This window comes from Aquila chrysaetos, chromosome W, assembly GCF_900496995.4.
Source record: "Aquila chrysaetos chrysaetos chromosome W, bAquChr1.4, whole genome shotgun sequence".
Classification (NCBI taxonomy): Eukaryota; Metazoa; Chordata; class Aves; order Accipitriformes; family Accipitridae; genus Aquila; species Aquila chrysaetos.
Window position 1 is genome coordinate 2,615,211 of NC_054457.1, and position 18,863 is coordinate 2,634,073.

The 18,863-nt window shown below is 46.6% G+C and overlaps 1 long non-coding RNA gene across 1 annotated transcript; it reads right to left on the reverse strand.

The window, feature by feature from the left end:
- Positions 1 to 5,824: 5,824 nt before the first annotated feature.
- Positions 5,825 to 10,207, reverse strand: LOC121232824. Its single transcript, XR_005931714.1, has 3 exons — positions 10,096 to 10,207; positions 7,911 to 7,913; positions 5,825 to 5,995 (listed from the first exon to the last, which is right to left on the reverse strand). It is a non-coding gene; the product is annotated as an uncharacterized LOC121232824 (long non-coding RNA).
- Between the last annotated feature and the right edge of the window lie 8,656 nt (positions 10,208 to 18,863).

Genomic DNA, 18,863 nt, shown 5'->3' on the forward strand with positions numbered 1-18,863 from the left:
CTCTCCACAAGGCAGAAGGCAGTGACTTGAGGGATAGAAGTGAATGGAAACAAGTCTCTCTTTGGGGCAGCAGGAGAGGCTCCTCCTTGTCTACCTTGCCTTCCCAGGTGCCCTTACACAACAGATATGAGGCTCTGGAATTGGAAGGACAGGGACATGAGGTGAATGACAATCCATCTATGCTAGAGGAGTCCCCAAGGTCAGGTCAGCCTATCCCCCACATCATGACCGCCTCCATGAAAAAAAAACGGTGGGTTATTGTCATAGGTGACTCCCTTCTGAGGGGAACAGAGGGCTCGATCTGCTGACCAGACCTGCCATTTAAGGAAGTTTGCTGCCTCCCTGGGGCTCAGGTTAAAGATGTTACCAGGAAACTTCCTAGCCTGGTACTTTCCTGACAGAGCCTCCACAAAGGCAACCCGGTAAACATACTGACAAAGAAGGATATCTCCTTAGCTGGAGTCCCAAGACATCCCTGATAAGCTCAGCCCAAAACCTCCTTGATGGGGAGTAGTTGGCAGGACAAAGAAACCCTGATGGGTACAGGACAAAGAAACTGTGATAATGAACTGACCTTCCAGGAAAACAGGAGTCAGCGACGACTATTCCAGGAACTGATGTCCTACACCCACTTATGTATCTACACCAAAAAGGTATAAAAAGTAACTCGCTACCTACCCAGAATGAGCTTCTCTGCAAGAGCCTCTCTGCACGAGATCTCCCAGACAGACTGGACCCTTGCCGGGGACACCTGGCATCCTACTTTCCATCATCCTACTCCTGGGAGCAGTTTGGTGAGTGTCATACTGGTAACACCTCACACTATATTTATAGGCACGCACACAGATAAAGGTTCATAAATGTATACTTGTTTCATTAGTTAGAATTCTGTAATATCTTGTAATATACATATATTTGCTTTACTCTTGTAATATATATACTTGCTTTCCTAATGGCAATTTTGTAGTGACTTGTAGTATACATTTTTATATACATATTTGGTTTTACTAATAATAGTTTTGTAGTAATTTGTATTAAAGAAATTCTCAGAAACTTGGACCTCCATGTCCTTGTGTATTGCAGAATTCTGAGAACCCCATGATCATGATCTTTACACATCCGTGGGTTGGGTAAACCTCATAGGTTGTGACCATGACCACTACAGTTCCTCAGATTATTATCTGTTATTGTTTTTTCATGTGGGTACCAACAAAGTTACGATGAGAAGTCCAAGGGCGATCAAAAGAGACTTCAGAGCCTTGGGAAGATTGGTAAAGGGATCAGGAGCGCAGGTAGTATTCTCTTCTATCCTCCCAGTTGTAGGGAATGACATTGAAAGAAACAGGCGGACCCAGCTTATCAATACCTGGCTCCAAGGCTGGTGTCACCCGCAGAATTTGGGGGTTTTCAATCATGGGATGGTCTATGTGACACCAGGCCTGCTGGGGCCTGACGAGCTTCACCTTTCTCAATGGGGGAAAAGTATTTTTGATCACAAGTTAGTGGGGCAGCTTGAAAGAGCTTTAAACTAGGTTTGAAGGGAGAAAGGGATAAAATCAGGCTTACTAGTGATAAGCCATGGGACGGCATGACAATGTTTGAGGGATGGTATGCTAGTGAGGGCTTTCACTCTGCTCCACAATGTACCGAGTACACTGGTGCACATCTGAAATGTTTGTACACTACTGCACACAGTATGAGGAATAAACAAGAGGAACTAGAAGCTTTGGCTCAGTCCCAGAGCTACGACATCATTGGCATAAGTGAGACTTGGTGGGAAGAGTCCTGTGACTGGAGTACTGTGATGGATGGTTATAGGCTTTTCAGGAGAGAGAGGCAGGGAAGGCAAGGCGGACGGGTAGTGCTGTATGTAAAGGAGGGGTTGGACTGTACAGTGCTTGCAGTTGGGGACGACATGATTGAGAGCCTCTGGGTAAGGATTAGGGGGAAAGCTAATAAAGCGGATGTTGTTGTGGGAGTCTACTATAGATCACCCAGCCAGGATGATGACACCGATGTATTATTCTATAAGGAATTAAGGGTAATCTCTAGATCAGTTGCCCTTGTCCTTATGGGCGACTTCAACTTCCCAGATGTTACCTGGGACTATCATACAGCAGACATGAACAGGTCCAGGAAATTCCTGAAGCACGTGGAAGATAACTTTTTGATACAGGTACTAAGGGAGCCGACTAGGAAAGGTGCCCTCCTAGATCTATCGTTTGTAAATAGAGATGGTCTTGTGGGTGAAGTGATGATTGGCAGCTGTCTTGTCCACAGTGATCATGAAATGGTTGAGTTTAAAATCTTTGGTGATATGAGAAAAACTGTCAGCAGAGCTACTGTCCTGGATTTTGGGAGAGCAGACTTTAGGCTGCTCAAGGAATGAGTTAATAAGGTCCCCTGGGAATCTGCTTTTGGGGGAGTTGGGGTCCATAAATGCTGGTCACTTTCTAAGAGCCATCTATTAAGAGCACAGGAGCAAGCAATTCCAATGTGTCAGAAGTCAAGCAAGCAGGGCAGAAGGCCAGCTTGGCTGAACAGGGATCTTTTGGAACTTAGGCGGAAAAGAAAGTGCATGGACTTTGGAAGCAAGGTCAGGCTATTCAGGAGGACTACAGGGATGCTGTTCACCACTGTAGGGAGAAAATCTGTGTGGCCAAAGCTCAATTGGAGTTGAAACTGTCCAGTACTGTGGTGGATAAAAAAATAAGTCTTTTTTAAATATGTTAACTAACAGCAAAAGGAGGACTACAAAAAACATTGGTCCATTACTTAATGAGGTTGGTCACCTCACAAATAGGGATGAAGATAAAGCAGAGGCATTTCATGCCACCTTCGCCTCTGTCTTTAATACCAGTGTTGGGCCCTGGGACCCCCAGAGCCCTGGGTAGGAGGACCATGACTGGGGGAGTGATAAGCTCCCAGTTGATTTTAAACTTGTACGGGTACTGAAATAGTTGGCCAATGTTATTGTGAGACCTCTCTCAGTTATTTATCAACCATCTTGGGAATCTGGAGAGGTCCCAGTTGACTGGAAGCTAGCACATGTTATTCCAATTTTAAAGAAGGGCAAGAAAGAAGACCCTGGTAATTATAGGCCTATCAGTCTCACTTCGGTGCCTGGAAAAATTATGGAGAAGATGGGAGTTATTGAAAAACACTTGAAAGACAATGCAGTCACTGGTCAAAGCCAACATGGGTTCATGAAGGGAAAGCTGTGCCTTACTAACTTAATATCATTTTATGACAAGGTTATCTGCCTAGTGGATGAAAGGAAGGCAGTTGATGTGGGGTTTTTTTGGATTTTAGCAAAGCTTTTGATACTGTGTCTCACAGTATCCTTCAGGACAAAATTTCCAGCACACAGATAGACATATGCACAATATGATAGGTGAACAATTGCTTGAAGGGTCGGTGAGCCTCAAAGAGTTGTAGTAAATGGGGTAACATCTGGCTGGTGGTCAGTCACTAGTGGTGTTCCCCAGGGCTCAATTTTAGGGATAGTTCTCTTCAATGTTTTATCAACGACCTGGACACAGGAGTTGAGTGCTGTAGCGGTCATGGTCACGACCTATGAGGCTTACCCAACCCGCGGGTGTGTAAAGAACATGACCATGGGGTTCTCAGGATTCCGCCTGTGTGGATTGTCCGGCTCATAGTTCACAAATGAGTTTCACCATGTCTAGTGCACACAGGCGACTCATGGGGGGTTACAAAAGCAACCCAGCCTCGGATTGCCTTGAGGCCCTGTCTCTCTGCAGAGACGACTCACGGGGAGCTGTGTAGACAGCTTAGCCCTGGGTTGTCTGATAAACCCTAAACTAAACAGGGCAGTGGCTGCACCATTCAAAGAACCAAAACCTGAACTGAGCCTTGAAATCCCTTAACAAATAGTATGCCCTGAGTCTCAATCCAACCACTGTTCAGTTGCTGAGGAAGCAAGGTAAAAAAAAAAACAAAAAAACCTGGAGGGTTTCAGCTTCAGTTTCAAATGATAACCTTGTGTAGTCAAACAATCACAGACCAACAAAGGAAAGATAAGGGGAAACTCCACTCAGATATACATAATCCATTTAGGCCTATATCATAATCCACTCAGACATAGCCATACACACCATTCCACAAGTCAGGGGATAAAAACTCTAAGATTCAGGTTGGAAATGGGGGAGTCACTTCTCCAACTGTACAGTTGGCTTGCGAAGGAAACCCTTCCCCCCCTCGATCGGGACGCCGGTTGAGGTAACTTCCCTGGGATTGAAAACCCTTACCTGGAGGGGTAAGTGAATATTGTTTATGCTTTAAGTTTGTAAACGCGTGTGTGCTTGTGGTTGTCTGTGAATCGCTTGTGGTTGTAATAATGTACCACTCTTGCCTTAAAAAACTGCAATAGTGCATTCCTCCATTGTATCTGTAGAACCTGCAATAGTGGCATGTTAAGTCTGTAAGTGAAGTTCAAATAAGCTGTTTGCTTGAACCTTGCAGTTAAGTCCTTTTCCGTCACACCACCATACACAAGTACATGGAGGTTTGGCTTTCTGAGAATTTATTTATTACAAATTACTACAAAACTACTATTAGTGAAAACAAATATATACACACACACACACACTGCAAGTCACTACAAAATTACCAATAGGAAAGTAAGTGTGTGTATATATATAAAACAAGAGTAAAGCAAATATATGTATATTACAAGCTATTACAGGATTCTAACCAGTGAAGCAAGTATATACTTATGAACCTTTACCTGTGCACATGTCTATAAATATATTATGTGAGGTGTTACCAGTACGACACTCACCAAACCACTTTTATGAGTGGGGCTAATTGACAATGGTGTCCTGGTTTCAGCTGGGATAGAGTTAATTTTCTTCCTAGTAGCTGGTATAGTGCTGTGTTTTGGGTTTAGGATGAGAATAATGTTGATAACACACTGATGTTTTAGTTGTTGCTGACCAGTGCTTACACTAACTCAAGGACTTTTCAGCTTCTCATACTGCCCTGCCAGCAGAGGCTGGGAGTGTACAAGAAGATGGGAGGGGACACAGCCAGGACAGCTGACCCAAACTGGCCAAAGGGGTATTCCATACCATATGACATCATGCTGAACAATAAAACTGGGGGGGCAGTTGGTTGGGGGGGTGGCGGCCCGCTGCTTGGGGACTGGCTGGGCATCAGTCAGCGGGTGGTGAGCAATTGCATTGTGCATCGCTTGTTTTGTATATTCTTTTATCATTATTATTATTTTCCCTTCTTCTTCTGTCCTATTAAACTGTCTTTATCTCAACCCAGAAGTTTTATCTTTTTTCCTATTCTCTCCCCCATCCCACTGCAGGGGAGTGAGTGAATGACTGTGTGGTGTTTAGCTGCCGGCCAGGTTAAACCACAACAGTCTTTTTGGCACTCAACGTGGGGCATAAAGGGCTGAGATAATGACAAATCTGACCAGAGCATGTTAAAACAAATTTGTTATAAGCATTCATTACATTAGTTTAATAGTCACTGGTCACAATGTTGATTTATTTGCTCTCAGAGTTCTTGTGCTTGTTCTCAGGGTTGTGCTATGTAACACCTTACTTGCTGTATATGTTCCCTGTTGTGCTGTTTATCATCTCTGCGGGCTGGATTAAGGTTATCATTTTGCTGTACTGTGTAACACTGGCTTATGATATGATAAAATTATTGGTTGTGGGACTAATCTGGTATTTGTACTCAGCACTGCCATCATCTCCGTACTTTGGGAACCATCTCTCGGAAACTATTAATAATTACACTCTTTACCTTTTCTCCTTGGAGAGCCAATCTATGGGGGAGACAAGGAGGGACACTTTCTCCTGCTGCTTCATCTTCCCCTTCTCCTCCAGGCTAGTTACAATAGCTCTTGAGAATCTGGAATATCCTTGGGATATTCAAACCAGCATGTTCCTATTGCTATGTCTCCTGAATGTGTTCCAGGTCTTGTTTAAGGTTAAAAAACTATTTAAGAATACCACTGTGACGGGTTGACCCTGGCTGGATGCCAGGTGCCCACCAAAGCTGTTCTATCACTCCCCCTCCTCAGCTGGACAGGGGAGAGAAAATATAACAAAGAGCTTGTGGGTCAAGATAAGGACAGGAGAGATCACTCACCAATTACCGTCATGGGCAAAACAGACTCAGCTTGAGGAAAATTAACTCAATTTATTACCAATCAACCAGAGTAGGGTAATGAGAAATAAAACCAAATCTCAAAACACCTTCCCTCCACCCCTCCCTTCTTCCCAGGCACAACTTCACTCCCAGATTCCAGCGCGGGGTTCCCACGGGGTCACAGCCTCCTTCGGGCACCCACCTGCTCCAGCGTGGGGTCCTCCACGGGCTGCAGGTGGATATCTGCTCCACCATGCACCTCCATGGACTGCAGGGGGACAGCCTGCCTCACCATGGTCTTCACCACGGGCTGCAGGGGAATCTCTGCTCCGGCGCCTGGAGCATCTCCTCCCCCTCCTTCTGCACTGACCTTGGTGTCTGCAGGGTTATTTCTCTTAGAAGTTCTCACTCTTCAGCTGCCATGTCTGTGTGTTCCGCAACCGCATCTCTCTTCCCCCTCTCCAGCCGTTTGTTTTCATTAATTTTTTTTTTCTCCTGTCTCTTCCTCTCTCTCTCTCTCTCTCTCTTTTTTTTTTTTAATTATTTTTATGCAAGCCAAGTTACATGAAATGCTTTTGCAATCATACGTTCAACTGTTTTATGATACGTGGTACAATCATTACAACTGCTAATATTACAATTAAAATAACTAAGTTATGTATAAGCAAATCTTTCAACCATCCCGCAATTCCCAAACTTGTTAGCCATCCAGTTAAACCTGTGTCAGTTATCGTGAGCCTTTTACTGTGAATCATATTGATATCGGGTGTTAGTAACGTAAGTCGTCCGAGGCTACATGGCCTCCCGTTAAGTTTCAATGGAATTCCTCTCCCACGCTCTATTTCCACAAATTAAAAATATCCCCGCAGGTAAAGCAGCTGGAATAGAAAAAAGAGTGTGATATTCTGGAATAGATATAGTTACACCAAGCTGTAGCATTTCTATATACAGGCAAAATAGCATTTACATTCTGACCCTTTCGAGTGGTGTTATAGATGTAATTAAACATCACACAGGGATTCATGATGACTGATCCTAACAACTCTCTCTTGAGGTTCTTGCATTTCTTGAGGCAGGTGTGCATACAACAGGAAAAGTAAACATGGTATCTCCTTGCTGTAGAGCTTTTTCTCGACAGCGTTGCATCAAACTATGTGTATTTTTTCCCAAATCATTAAGTGAATCGTCACGGATTAGACAGAGGCATAGAGTTAGAGGGATTAGCAGGAAAAGGAGATACAGGTAGTGTAGTAAAGTTAGGTTCTGTTTTAAGTTCAGCAAACCCTGGAGAGGGAGTACCAGGCGATTGGGGTGGGGGGGTGGGGGACGGCGGCGGCACGGCAGCGGTCCCGGCCGCGCAGAGGCCGTGGGAGGCAGCGGCGGGGCGGCCATGGCAGGCAGCGGTGGAGGTAATGAGGGATATAAATGCGGCTCTTTTTCAGAGTCCACCCTGCCTGATGCAAAAGAATTATTATCGGAATCAGAATCCTGCTCGTTAACGGTCTGCTTACAAACTGCCTCCTCAAAAGCAGTATCAGGTTGTATTGATATGATTTTCTCTGCCGGCTGTAAATGCACCAGCGTAGTATAAATGAATTTCCATGTCGACAACAAGGTTTTAGCAAGCATTCACGAGTCATGTGGAGTTAAAGTTGACCCAGAAAATGTATGGGACAAAACTGCCTGCGTAAAAGGAGATTTTAAACCATACTGAGCAATTGTAACTTTTGTTTCTTTTATGATTTTCCAATCAAATAGAACCCATTGATTAGGTCTACCCCCTGCCCCAGCAGTAACCAGAAATGCTGTGGGAGCTGCTATGATTTCTCCCTCAATTAAGGCATCGCGAATAATTCCCCGCGCAGGTAAAAGGGGTGCATCAAAGGATACGGCTGGTGGTTTTTCTTGCTTCACAGCAGGCTCCAGCTGTGCCAGCTTTTCTATTACTGACCGCAACTGCTGCGAAGTGAGCTCCGGCCCTTCTTCGTGCTCTTGAGGTGACCCGGGCGTAGACGAAGGCAACGGAGGGTATATGCTAGGTATAATTTGTTCATGTTGAGCGGCGATATCTGGGGGCTGTTTTTTCCTAGGCAGATTTTTACTCGCTTCCTGATTCTGTAGGATTTCCTTTAAGTGTACGGTTAGGGAGGCTTGGGAACTGTCAGATGGCTGATTAATATCAGCAGTCCCAGGGAGTGGAGCAGAATTCAAGGGCACAGGAGCAGGCAGACAAGCTCCGGGAAAGCCAAAAGTTTCTCCCGCTGCATTATGTTTTTCTCCCCGCGTTTCCCCTTCGCTTGTGGTTGAAGAGAGCGCAGCAAAAGCAGACGCAGACGCTTTACGATCTGCTTTCATTTCTTGTAGAGTTGTCTTAATTAATTTCCATAAAGTTGCAAGACCTTTAACTTCTTTAGACCTGTCACTAATTTCATCCCATAGGGAGGTTCCGATAGCTTCTACAATCTGTCTATCCACATTAATCACTTCCGAGTCTGCCTCGTCCGAATCAATCGGATGAGAAACGGCCCCCCCTAACTCCTCCGTCTCTCGTGGAGTAACAGGCAGGGGGATACTTTCAGCGCCAGCGACCCGGCTGGGTATAGGCAAAGGCTGTGTCTGTACAGACGTCTCAGCACTAGCAGAAATGGATGCTCGGGGGGGTAGAGACAGCTGCGTAGAAAATCTTCCTCTAACTGCAGTGGGATAGGCTGACGCGGCTGACATGGAGGCATCAGAAGGGGTCACGGCCGCGCAGACAGCAGCGGCTGCCTGCCGTTCCACCCTCATTGCCTGCAGCACATCCCGAACTACCTTCCAGTGCGTTGCGTATTTGATTGCTTCCTTTGTCTTATCTCCCCCGGCGCTAATAGTGTCCCACAGCGCCTTGCCTACATCGTCCCAAGTCACTACTTCAAATGCAACATTTATACTCGGAATAAGTTCTCTCTCCCAAGCCCATAAAAGTAACTCCTTTATAATGGAGTTATCACATTTCAACCCTCTCGTAGAGAGAATATGTTGAAGGAGGTTTAGGACCGCTTCTTGCTCTTTGTCCAACCCCATCTCCTTCTCCGACCGCTCACCTGATTAGGGCGAGATCCACCAGGGTAAGATTCCCCTATTCCGCCGCACGCGCGGTCTTTGTCAGCCCCAGCTCAGCTGGTCATCCTGCCGGGGCAGCAGGGATAATTTCGGCCGGCTTCTCCGCTCCCTCTCTCCGTCGGCTCTCGTTGAAGAATTCAACACCGATCCGAGGGTCCCTGTTCGGGCGCCAATTGCGGAGGCACAGGACAGCACACACAGACCAATGTGATCAGGTGAAGTCCACTTTACTAGAGCATCAGACATCATTTTATACATTAGTTACATCTGTACATGCGTTTAGCTATTTTACTATTGGTTGCACACATTATTCACGCACTGTCCACGCGCCCAGTTACACTTAATGATTGGTTATATCAACACTGTACACGCGCATAAACATAAAACATAATTGGTTATACTAACTAAAACATACAAGACTTGTCTCAGTCTAATTGGTCAAGATAAACTGCCGAAGTGAGGTTGTTTGTGCCAAGTTCTCTTTATCGTGGAATGCGCACCTGTGTTTTTCTAATTGGTATCTTTCTTATTTTTGTCTTCTCTTTATTCTGTTCAAGGCCTTCTAAAGGCGTCTGGAATGCTCTTGTGATCATTAGCTAAAAATGTTCCACAACATCACTCCTCTCTCCGGCTGCCGAATTCTGCCTGTCCCAACTTTTTTCCTTCTTAAAAATGTTATCACAGAGGTGTTACCACTATCGCTGATTGGCTCAGCCTTGGCCGGGGGCGGGTCCGTCTTAGAGCCGGCTGGTATTGGCTGTGTCGGACACAGGGGAAGCTTCCAGCAGCTTCTTACAGAAGCCGCCCCTGTAACCCCCCCCGCTACCAAAACCTTGCCACACAAAGCCAATACAACCACACAGAGATCTGCCCCGAGGCTGGATAATTATGAGTGGCAGGGTTTGTGGGGTAGTATAGGCAAGTACCTGGGACAGTGGAGACCTCCAATGTTTTGGAACTTCACCCTTGAACAAGTGCAGAATCCTGAAAAACTAGTAAAATAATTGGAAAAAGTATGCTGTCACCCTGGCAACTCCAGAGAGACACAAATCACTGCAACATGCTGGGGCCTGGCCCATGCCTACCGAGCCCTGTTCAACACTATTCAGTACCCTCAGGGGGAAGAGAAGGTCTCTGGATCTGACAACAAAACGACAGGCACTGCGGCTACTCCAACCCAAGCAACAGGCGCTGAGATTACTCCAACTCTGTTTTAGGGTGGTTTTGAGGATTCCCGAGAAGGCAAACACACACACACTGACTATAAGGGGAAAAAGCAAGCATTTATTAACTACAGATGTGCATTGTGCTAAGGGTATCTTGTAAAGCAAATTAACATACCGACCTGAGGACTGTGAGGAAGATGGACCATCCGTACATTCTTGTGCTGTCTTGCGCCGCGAGCTCAGCCCAGCAATTGGTAGGTGCCATCTTTACGTGGGCGTCCCCACGGAGGCAACGGTGGCCTTGCCGTACACCAGCCCGATGCTCTTCGGAAAAATCCCAGTATTTATACGTTTGCAGAGGAACGGGTTTTGGCACATGTGGCCAGCGGGTGCCAAAACACGCCTCGGTTGTAACATATAGGGAGCCTATGACGCATGCGCTCGCTGGCCAGGCGCGCTGCACGAGCCATAGCCACCCTGTCTATTGGTTCATGGGCTTTGTACACGCGGCATATTGTCATAATCCAGCAGTCACGCGCCGACCATGCTCACAGCTGTGCTGTGCAACAGCCCGCTGCCCGTCTTCCCCCAGTATTGCTCAGCTCTCTTATCTCCATGGTCAGCATTCCAAGCAACGGGCAACAAACCATCCATTTTTCTGTGCTGACTGCGTTTTTCTCGGCTATCTACTTCTCCCCCAGTGTTCATCCACGGACCAAAATCCCATCTTTTAACCCCTCCGTATACAAACTCCCATGACAGGCGCTGCAGCTGAACCAGAGAACCAATCCATGCTGGTATCAGTCGCCCCTATACACAAGAAGAAATACTGGACGCAAAAGTGAGCTCGTTTAGTAAGGGAAGAAACTCCTACTAAGAAGGGGAAGGAGGAAGAAGTGGACGAGGCAGGCTAATCCGAAGCAGGGCCATCACGAGAAGAGGAGGAAGAAGAGGCAGAACTCATAAACAAGGCAGTAACCACCCGATTCCTATCCCTGAGTGAGCTGCAGGATATGCGAAAAGATTTCAGCTGTCGTCCAGGTGAGCACATTATCACCTGGCTGCTCCGATGCTGGGACAATGGAGCTAGTAGCCTGGAATTAGAAGGTAGGGAAGCCAAGAAGCTGGGATCGCTTGCCAGGGAAGGTGGCATTGACAAGGCAATTGGAAAAGGGACACAAGCCATCAGCCTCTGGAGGCGACTCCTGTCAAGCGTGAAGGAAAGGTACCCCTTCAAGGAAGATGTCATATGTCAACCAGGCAAGTGGACCACCATGGAGAGAGGTATCCAGTACCTGAGGGAATTAGCCATGCTAGAGATTATTTATTATGACCTGGACAACGAGCAGTTATCCAAATATCCAGACGAAGTCCAATGCACACAACCCATGTGGCAGAAGTTTGTACAGAGCGCACCATCATCGAATGCCTGCTCACTGGCAGTAATGACCTGGAAAGATGGAGAGGGACAAACAGTGGATGAATTGCCTGGCCAAATCTGTCAATATGAAGAAAGTCTCTCTTCCTCTCTACAGGCCTGTGTCTCGGCTGTGGAGAAATTGTCCAGAGTTTTCCAGCAATTCAGAGGATATGTCCTACTCCCCACATGTATGGGCCCATATCTCAGTTATTAGGAGTAAGGGTTCCTCTGCTCAAGAGGGAGGATATAGTGGGTACACACCATGGGCCACCATGTGGTTTTACCTATGTATGTGACCACAGAGAGGACATGAGGAAGTGGGATGGAAAATCTACCTTGACCCCAGATGCACGGGTACGTGAGCTGCAAGGAAAAACTATCATAAAAGGGGATTCTTCCAGGAAAAATGCTGCTCCGGTTTCCAGTGGGCAGTTCCCCAGACAGAGTAGAAGGGCTGATTCTACTTCCCCTTAATAAAGGGATTTCTGATTCGTATTTACAAGAAGTCAGTAACGAATACTATGACCAGGATTAGAGGGGCCCTGCCTCCAGCCAGGTGGAGGAAAGGGACAACCGGGTTTATTGGACTGTGTGGATTCGATGGCCTGTGTCCCATCCCACTCGGTGGGCTGGGGGGAGATGATCTTTTAGATAGTCCGTTGCCACACACAGGAGTCATGACAATGACTCAGGAGGGACAGGGAAAATTTCAACACCCCGTTTCGCTCAGCGAATCCCAGGGCAGGAGTCACGACAATGGCTCCTAAATGCTCGCAATATGTTTTATTTAACATTGACTTATAACACAAGTGTGGCTAAATTTAGCATTGCAGATATTTCGAATAAAAAACTTGACACCTAACAGCCGTAGCAAAATATTACTAACAACAAGGTAGGAGGAAGAGAAGAGATAAGAGAGAGAGAGAAGAAAGAGAAAAAAGGAGAGGTAAGTATCACCACCCTTGGATCCAGCGAGGAAAGAGTCTCAGTAGTAACTGTCTGGATTCCTCAGGCGGCAGGCACGCACCTGGGGGTTGGTCTCCCCACCTTTTATACCCTCATCGGAGAGCCCTTCCTGCAAGTGTTGTGAGGTTTTATCGAAGGTTCTTGAGGAGGGAGTTGGGGGGGGTGTCGCTGATGCCTTCTTATCCCATTTAACTTGTTTACACAACTGCTGTAGTAAGGGCCTGTGGCAAAACTCCGAACCTGTGACAAAACGTCCGAAGTACAACCAGTAGAAAACTTCCCAGAAAGACAATTGCCAGAAAGCCTCTTTGAGGCACAACCGCTAGAAAGCCTCCCATAAACAGTTCACTACCCCACCTCCGCAGGGCACGTCCTGTTTTGGCTGCTTGCGGCTACCTGCTTGGTTGTTTGAGACAAAATGGTTGCCAGTCTATCACCGTCTCTCGGTCCCTCACAGCCTGGCACATCAGACCCACAGGAGTATAAGGCTCTAGTAGACACCAGTGCACAGTGTACTCTAATGCCATCAAGTTATAAAGGGGCAGAACCCATTTGTATTTCTGGTGTGACGGGGGATCCCAAGAGTTAACTGTATTGGAGGCTGATGTAAGCCTAACTGGGAATGAATGGCAGAAACACCCCATTGTGACTGGTCCAGAGGCTCCATGTATCCTTGGCATAGACTATCTCAGCAGGGGGTATTTTAAGGACCCAAAGGGGTATCGATGGGCTTTTGGTATAGCTGCCTTGGAGACGGAGGGCACTGAACAGCTGTCTACCCTGCCTGGTCTCTCTCAAGACCCTTCGGTTGTGGGGTTGCTGAGGGTTGAAGAACAACAAGTGCCAATTGCTACCACGACGGTGCACCGGCGGCAATATCGCACCAACCGAGACTCTCTGATTCCCATCCACAAGTTGATTCGCCAACTGGAGAGCCAAGGACTGATCAGCAAAACTCACTCACCCTTTAATAGTCCCATATGGCCAGTGCGAAAGTCTAATGGGGAGTGGAAACTAACAGTTGACTACTATCGTGGCCTGAATGAAGTTACGCCACCACTGAGTGCTGCCGTTCCAGATATGCTAGAACTTCAATATGAACTAGAGTCAAAGGCAGCCAAGTGGTATGCCACAAATGACATTGCTAATGCATTTTTCTCAATCCCTCTGGCAGCAGAGTGCCGTCCACAATTTGCTTTTACTTGGAGGGGCGTCCAGTACACTTGGAATTGATTGCCCCAGGGGTGGAAACACAGCCCCAGCATTTGCCATGGACTAATCCAGGCTGCACTGGAAAAAGGTGAAGCTCCAGAACACCTGCAATACATTGACAACATCATCATATGGGGCAACACAGCAGAAGTTTTTGAGAAGGGGAAGGAAATAATCCAAATCCTTCTGAAGGCCAGTTTTGCCATAAAAGAAAGTAAGGTCAAGGGACCTGCACGGGAGATCCAGTTTTTAGGAATAAAATGGCAAGATGGACATCTTCAGATGCCAATGGATGTGATCAACAAAATAGCAGCTATGTCTCCACCGACTAATAACAAGGAAAAACAGGCCTTCTTAGGTGTTGTGGGCTTTTGGAGAATGCATATTCCAAATTACAGTCAAAGTGTAAGCCCTCTCTATCAAGTGACCTGGAAGAAGAATGATTTTAAATGGGGCCCTGAGCAACAACAAGCCTTTGAACAAATTAAACGGGAGATTGTTCATGCAGTAGCCCTTGGACCAGTCCGGGCAGGACAAGATGTTAAAAATGTGCTCTATACTGCAGCCGGGGAGAATGGCCCTACCTGGAGCCTCTGGCAGAAAGCACCCGGGGAGACCCAAGGCAGACCCCTGGGGTTTTGGAGTTGAGGATATCGAGGATCCGAGGCTTGCTATACTCCAACTGAAAAAGAGATATTGGCAGCATATGAAGGAGTTTGAGTTACCTCAGAAGTGGCTGGTACTGAAACACAGCTCCTCTTAGCACCCCGACTGCCAGTGCTGGGCTGGATGTTCAAAGGGAGGGTCTCCTCTACACATCATGCAACTGATGCCATGTGGAGTAAGTGGGTTGCACTGATCACACAATGGGCTTGCACAGGAAAACCCAGTGACCGAGAAATTTTAGAAGTGATCATGGACTGGCCGGAAGGAAAAGCTTTTGGAATGTCGCCAGAGGAGGAGATGACTGTTACAGAGGCACACACAATCAAATCCAACAGGTGTTAAAACTCAGATTTATTCTTCAGTAAAAAGTTAGTTAGAACTCCAATAACATTTGTAAACCACAGGCTCAACGATGTAAGGGGAATTAGTACTACACGGCCGACTTAAGAATTCTTAAGATTTAAAATGATGACTCAAAATGCACATATCACTCACCTAAAAGATGAGGGCTCTCAACCTCGACGAGTTACCTAGGGCTGCGTCCCAACCCAAGGGGGATTCCCAGACTGCAGACCCGCTGCTCTGAGGAGGACTGATTCCAAAATGTCCTCTGGCAGGACCTTGTTTATACCCTTGACAAATCTGATCTGTGGTCATTTAATCCCTATTGGCCAAAAGGTCACCTCAGTGTACCTGGCACATCTTGATTGGCCAGTTCAATTTTCAACCTCTGGCCTCTGGGGCTTGGGGTTTTTTTTCCTCTCCTCCCTGCCTGGAGAAGTTTCATTTACTGCTGGGGGGAGTGTACTGCCACACAATCCACCCCGTTACCACAGTCACGATTCGACTGGTTTCCTTGGAGTGGTGGTACAATCACCTCTTGCTTCCAAAGTTAAAAGGGAGCACAGTCTGATGAATTTGATGCTCATCGTGGGTCATCACTCCATTCTGGTCTAGAATTAAAGTGGAATATCTGACACAGGAATATTCAGCGCACAAACAGGTTTTTAAAGGGAGTATACTTAACTGTTAGTACAGACTTCACTACTGCCCGTTTGATACAACTTATTGCAATACAGATTACAGTAATCATAACTACAAGCATTATTAAAGATTGGAGAAGGCTGGTCATCCACTCCGTCAAAGAAAATCTGAACATATCAAAACCTTTCCCAGCCAATTAGTTCCTGTTGCAGAAGCAATTGCCTCTGAATCTCTTGCCACTTTCTTCTGTTGATTTGATCTTGAAGCTACATGGACACATTTGGAGTGAACACAGCAGTCATCCATCAACAGGTTCAAAACTCCACATACACCCTTCTCTTTCAGTAGCATCAAATCCAATACGGCTCAATTTTGGATAGTCATCTTAACCGGTATGTTGTAACTGATTGTTCAAGAGTCCCAAACTGGCAGATGTAACATTGGCTAAGGTTGATAGTTGTAAACTCAGTTCTAGAATGCTCTATTGGTGCTCCCTTGGGTACCATACGCAGTCGCCCCCATGGAATTTCAGGGCATGGTGTCGTACCATTCCAACTCCACCCCTTAGTCTCATGGGTTAGTTGGAGGATATAGTCGCATCTGGTGTTCCATACCGAACTAGCATTTACTGCACCTGGTGATCAACTATAAACAACATGAGTATAACCTCCTCCCCCATCCAATCTGAACCTCCAACTATAATTGTTACATTGCTCCCATGTGAGCTCAAGGGCTCGCTATATATTGATGTCCATCATTTTTGCCATGACATTGTCATCCAGATCTTCACCATCCATGCCTGTCACCATCATCACTACCAGTATGTCATGGTTTAACCCCAGCCAGCAACTAAGCACCACGCAGCCGCTCACTCACTCCCCCCCCCACCCAGTGGGATGGGGGAGAAAATCGGGAAAAAGAAGCAAAACCCACGGGTTGAGATAAGAACAGTTTAATAGAGCAGAAAAGAAGAAACAAATAATGATAATGATAACACTAATAAAATGACAACAGCAATAATGAAAGGATTGGAATGTACAAATGATGCGCAGTGCAATTGCTCACCACCCGCCGACCGGCACCCAGCTAGTCCCCGAGCAGCAATTCCCCCCCCCACTTCCCAGTTCCTATACTGGATGGGACGTCACATGGTATGGAATACCCTGTTGGCCACTTTGGGTCAGGTGCCCTGGCTGTGTCCTGTACCAACTTCTTGTGCCCCTCCAGCTTTCTCGCTGGCTGGGCATGAGAAGCTGAAAAATCCTTGACATTAGTCTAAACACTACTAGCAACAACTGAAAACATCAGTGTTATCAACATTCTTCACATACTGAACTCAAAACATAGCACCGTACCAGCTACTAGGAAGACAGTTAACTCTATCCCAGCTGAAACTAGGACAGTATCCACCCCTTATTCTATACCATTGACGTCATGCTCAGTTCCCATACCTTTAGTTACATCCTGGTCAATCATCATCAGCTTTTCCATCCCTTTGAGACATATGAACAATGATATATATATATATATATATGTATACATACACAGAGATATCATTCCTTTAGTTTATGGGTTATGTTCATTAAATGTTCATTGAGTTCATTTAGTTCCTGGCTCTGGGCTCCATCTGTCATACCAGTCTTTCTGGGCAGGAGGGATGGTGCAAAGTCCTCTCAGTCGGTAGAGCAGAGTTGGGCTTCAGTGCAGTGTGATGAGCAGTTGACATTGGACGCAGCAGGAGGATGGTGTGCACCGTTGGATTGTTGCATGCTGGAGTAATTTCTGGTTCCATCACTACTGCGCTTCGCTCAGTTTTATCACAGTTTTTTATTGCTTGATCTAAGTGATTCTTACTATAGTACTATGGATATAGCATATAACAATTATAGTAATGATAACATACAGTAGCAGGGTTATATAGCAACTAATATCATACAGGTTAATTCTGGCTATTCTCACCTAAAATCAAATCCCCTTGAGGCACACATCGGACTTGCCCATCTTTTCGCATGACCCACCAAGTGCACCCAGGCCCTTGAGCAAAAGCAATCCCACGAATGGGTTTACCTTTGCCTGAGGCAGGAGTAACCCAGACTGTCTTCCCTAACATATTTTTTGTGTGCACTACAGGGACTTTATCCCTGTCCTGGGTTCAGCTGGGATAGAGTTAATTTTTACAGGAAGCTGGGAGGTGGGGGGGCATAGCTGGGGCAGCTGACCTGAACTAGCCAAGGAGCTATTCCATACCATGTGACATCATGCCCAGTATATATATGGGGAGTGGGCCGGGGGGAGGGCTCTCCTGCTCACTCTCTCGACTTTCGTTGGGGGAAGTGGCGGAGCGTCGGGTCCCGGGTGGTGAGCAGTTGCACTGTGCATCACTCTTTTCTGTATACTCTTTCATTAGTACCGTCGTTGTTGTAACTTTTTTTGCGTTGTCCCAGTAAACTGCCCTTATCTCAACCCTCGAGGTTCCAGGTATTTTTTCTTTTCTCTCCTCCGTCTTCCCCCTATCCCACCGGAGGGGGGCGGGAGGAGTGAGCGAGCGGCTGCGTGGTCCTTTGTTACCGGCTGGGCTGAAACCACGACAATCCCCTTCTACAGTACGTAAAAATTCTGACTGGGCAGGGCCACCCCAATTGGCAGATCCTCTGGTGTTGACTAACCAGGTGGCTTTTGTTAAATGTGTATCCCAGTGGTTGAAAGTTCCACCCCCCATTGCTCTCAATGTAGTCTTTAACAGTCCATTGTATCGCTCAATTTTCCCAGAGGCTGGTGCATGATAGGAGATGTAATACACCCACTCAATGCCATGCTCTTTGGCCCAGGTGTCTATGCGGTTGTTTTGGAAGTGAGTCCCGTTGTCTGACTCAATTCTCTCTGGGGTGCCATGTCACCACAAGACCTGCTTTTCAAGGCCCAGGATAGTGTTCCGGGCGGTGGCATGGGGTACAGAATATGTTTCCAGCCATCCGGTGGTTGCTTCCACCATTGTGAGCACATAGCGCTTGCCTTGGTGAGTTTGTGGGAGTGTGATATAGTCAATCTGCCAGGCTTCCCCATATTTATATTTCAGCCATCGTCCTCCATACCACAGGGGCTTTAACCGTTTGGCTTGCTTAATTGCAGCACATGTTTCACATTCATGGATAACCTGTGCGATAGTGTCCATGGTCAAGTCCACCCCTCGGTCACGAGCCCATCTATATGTTGCA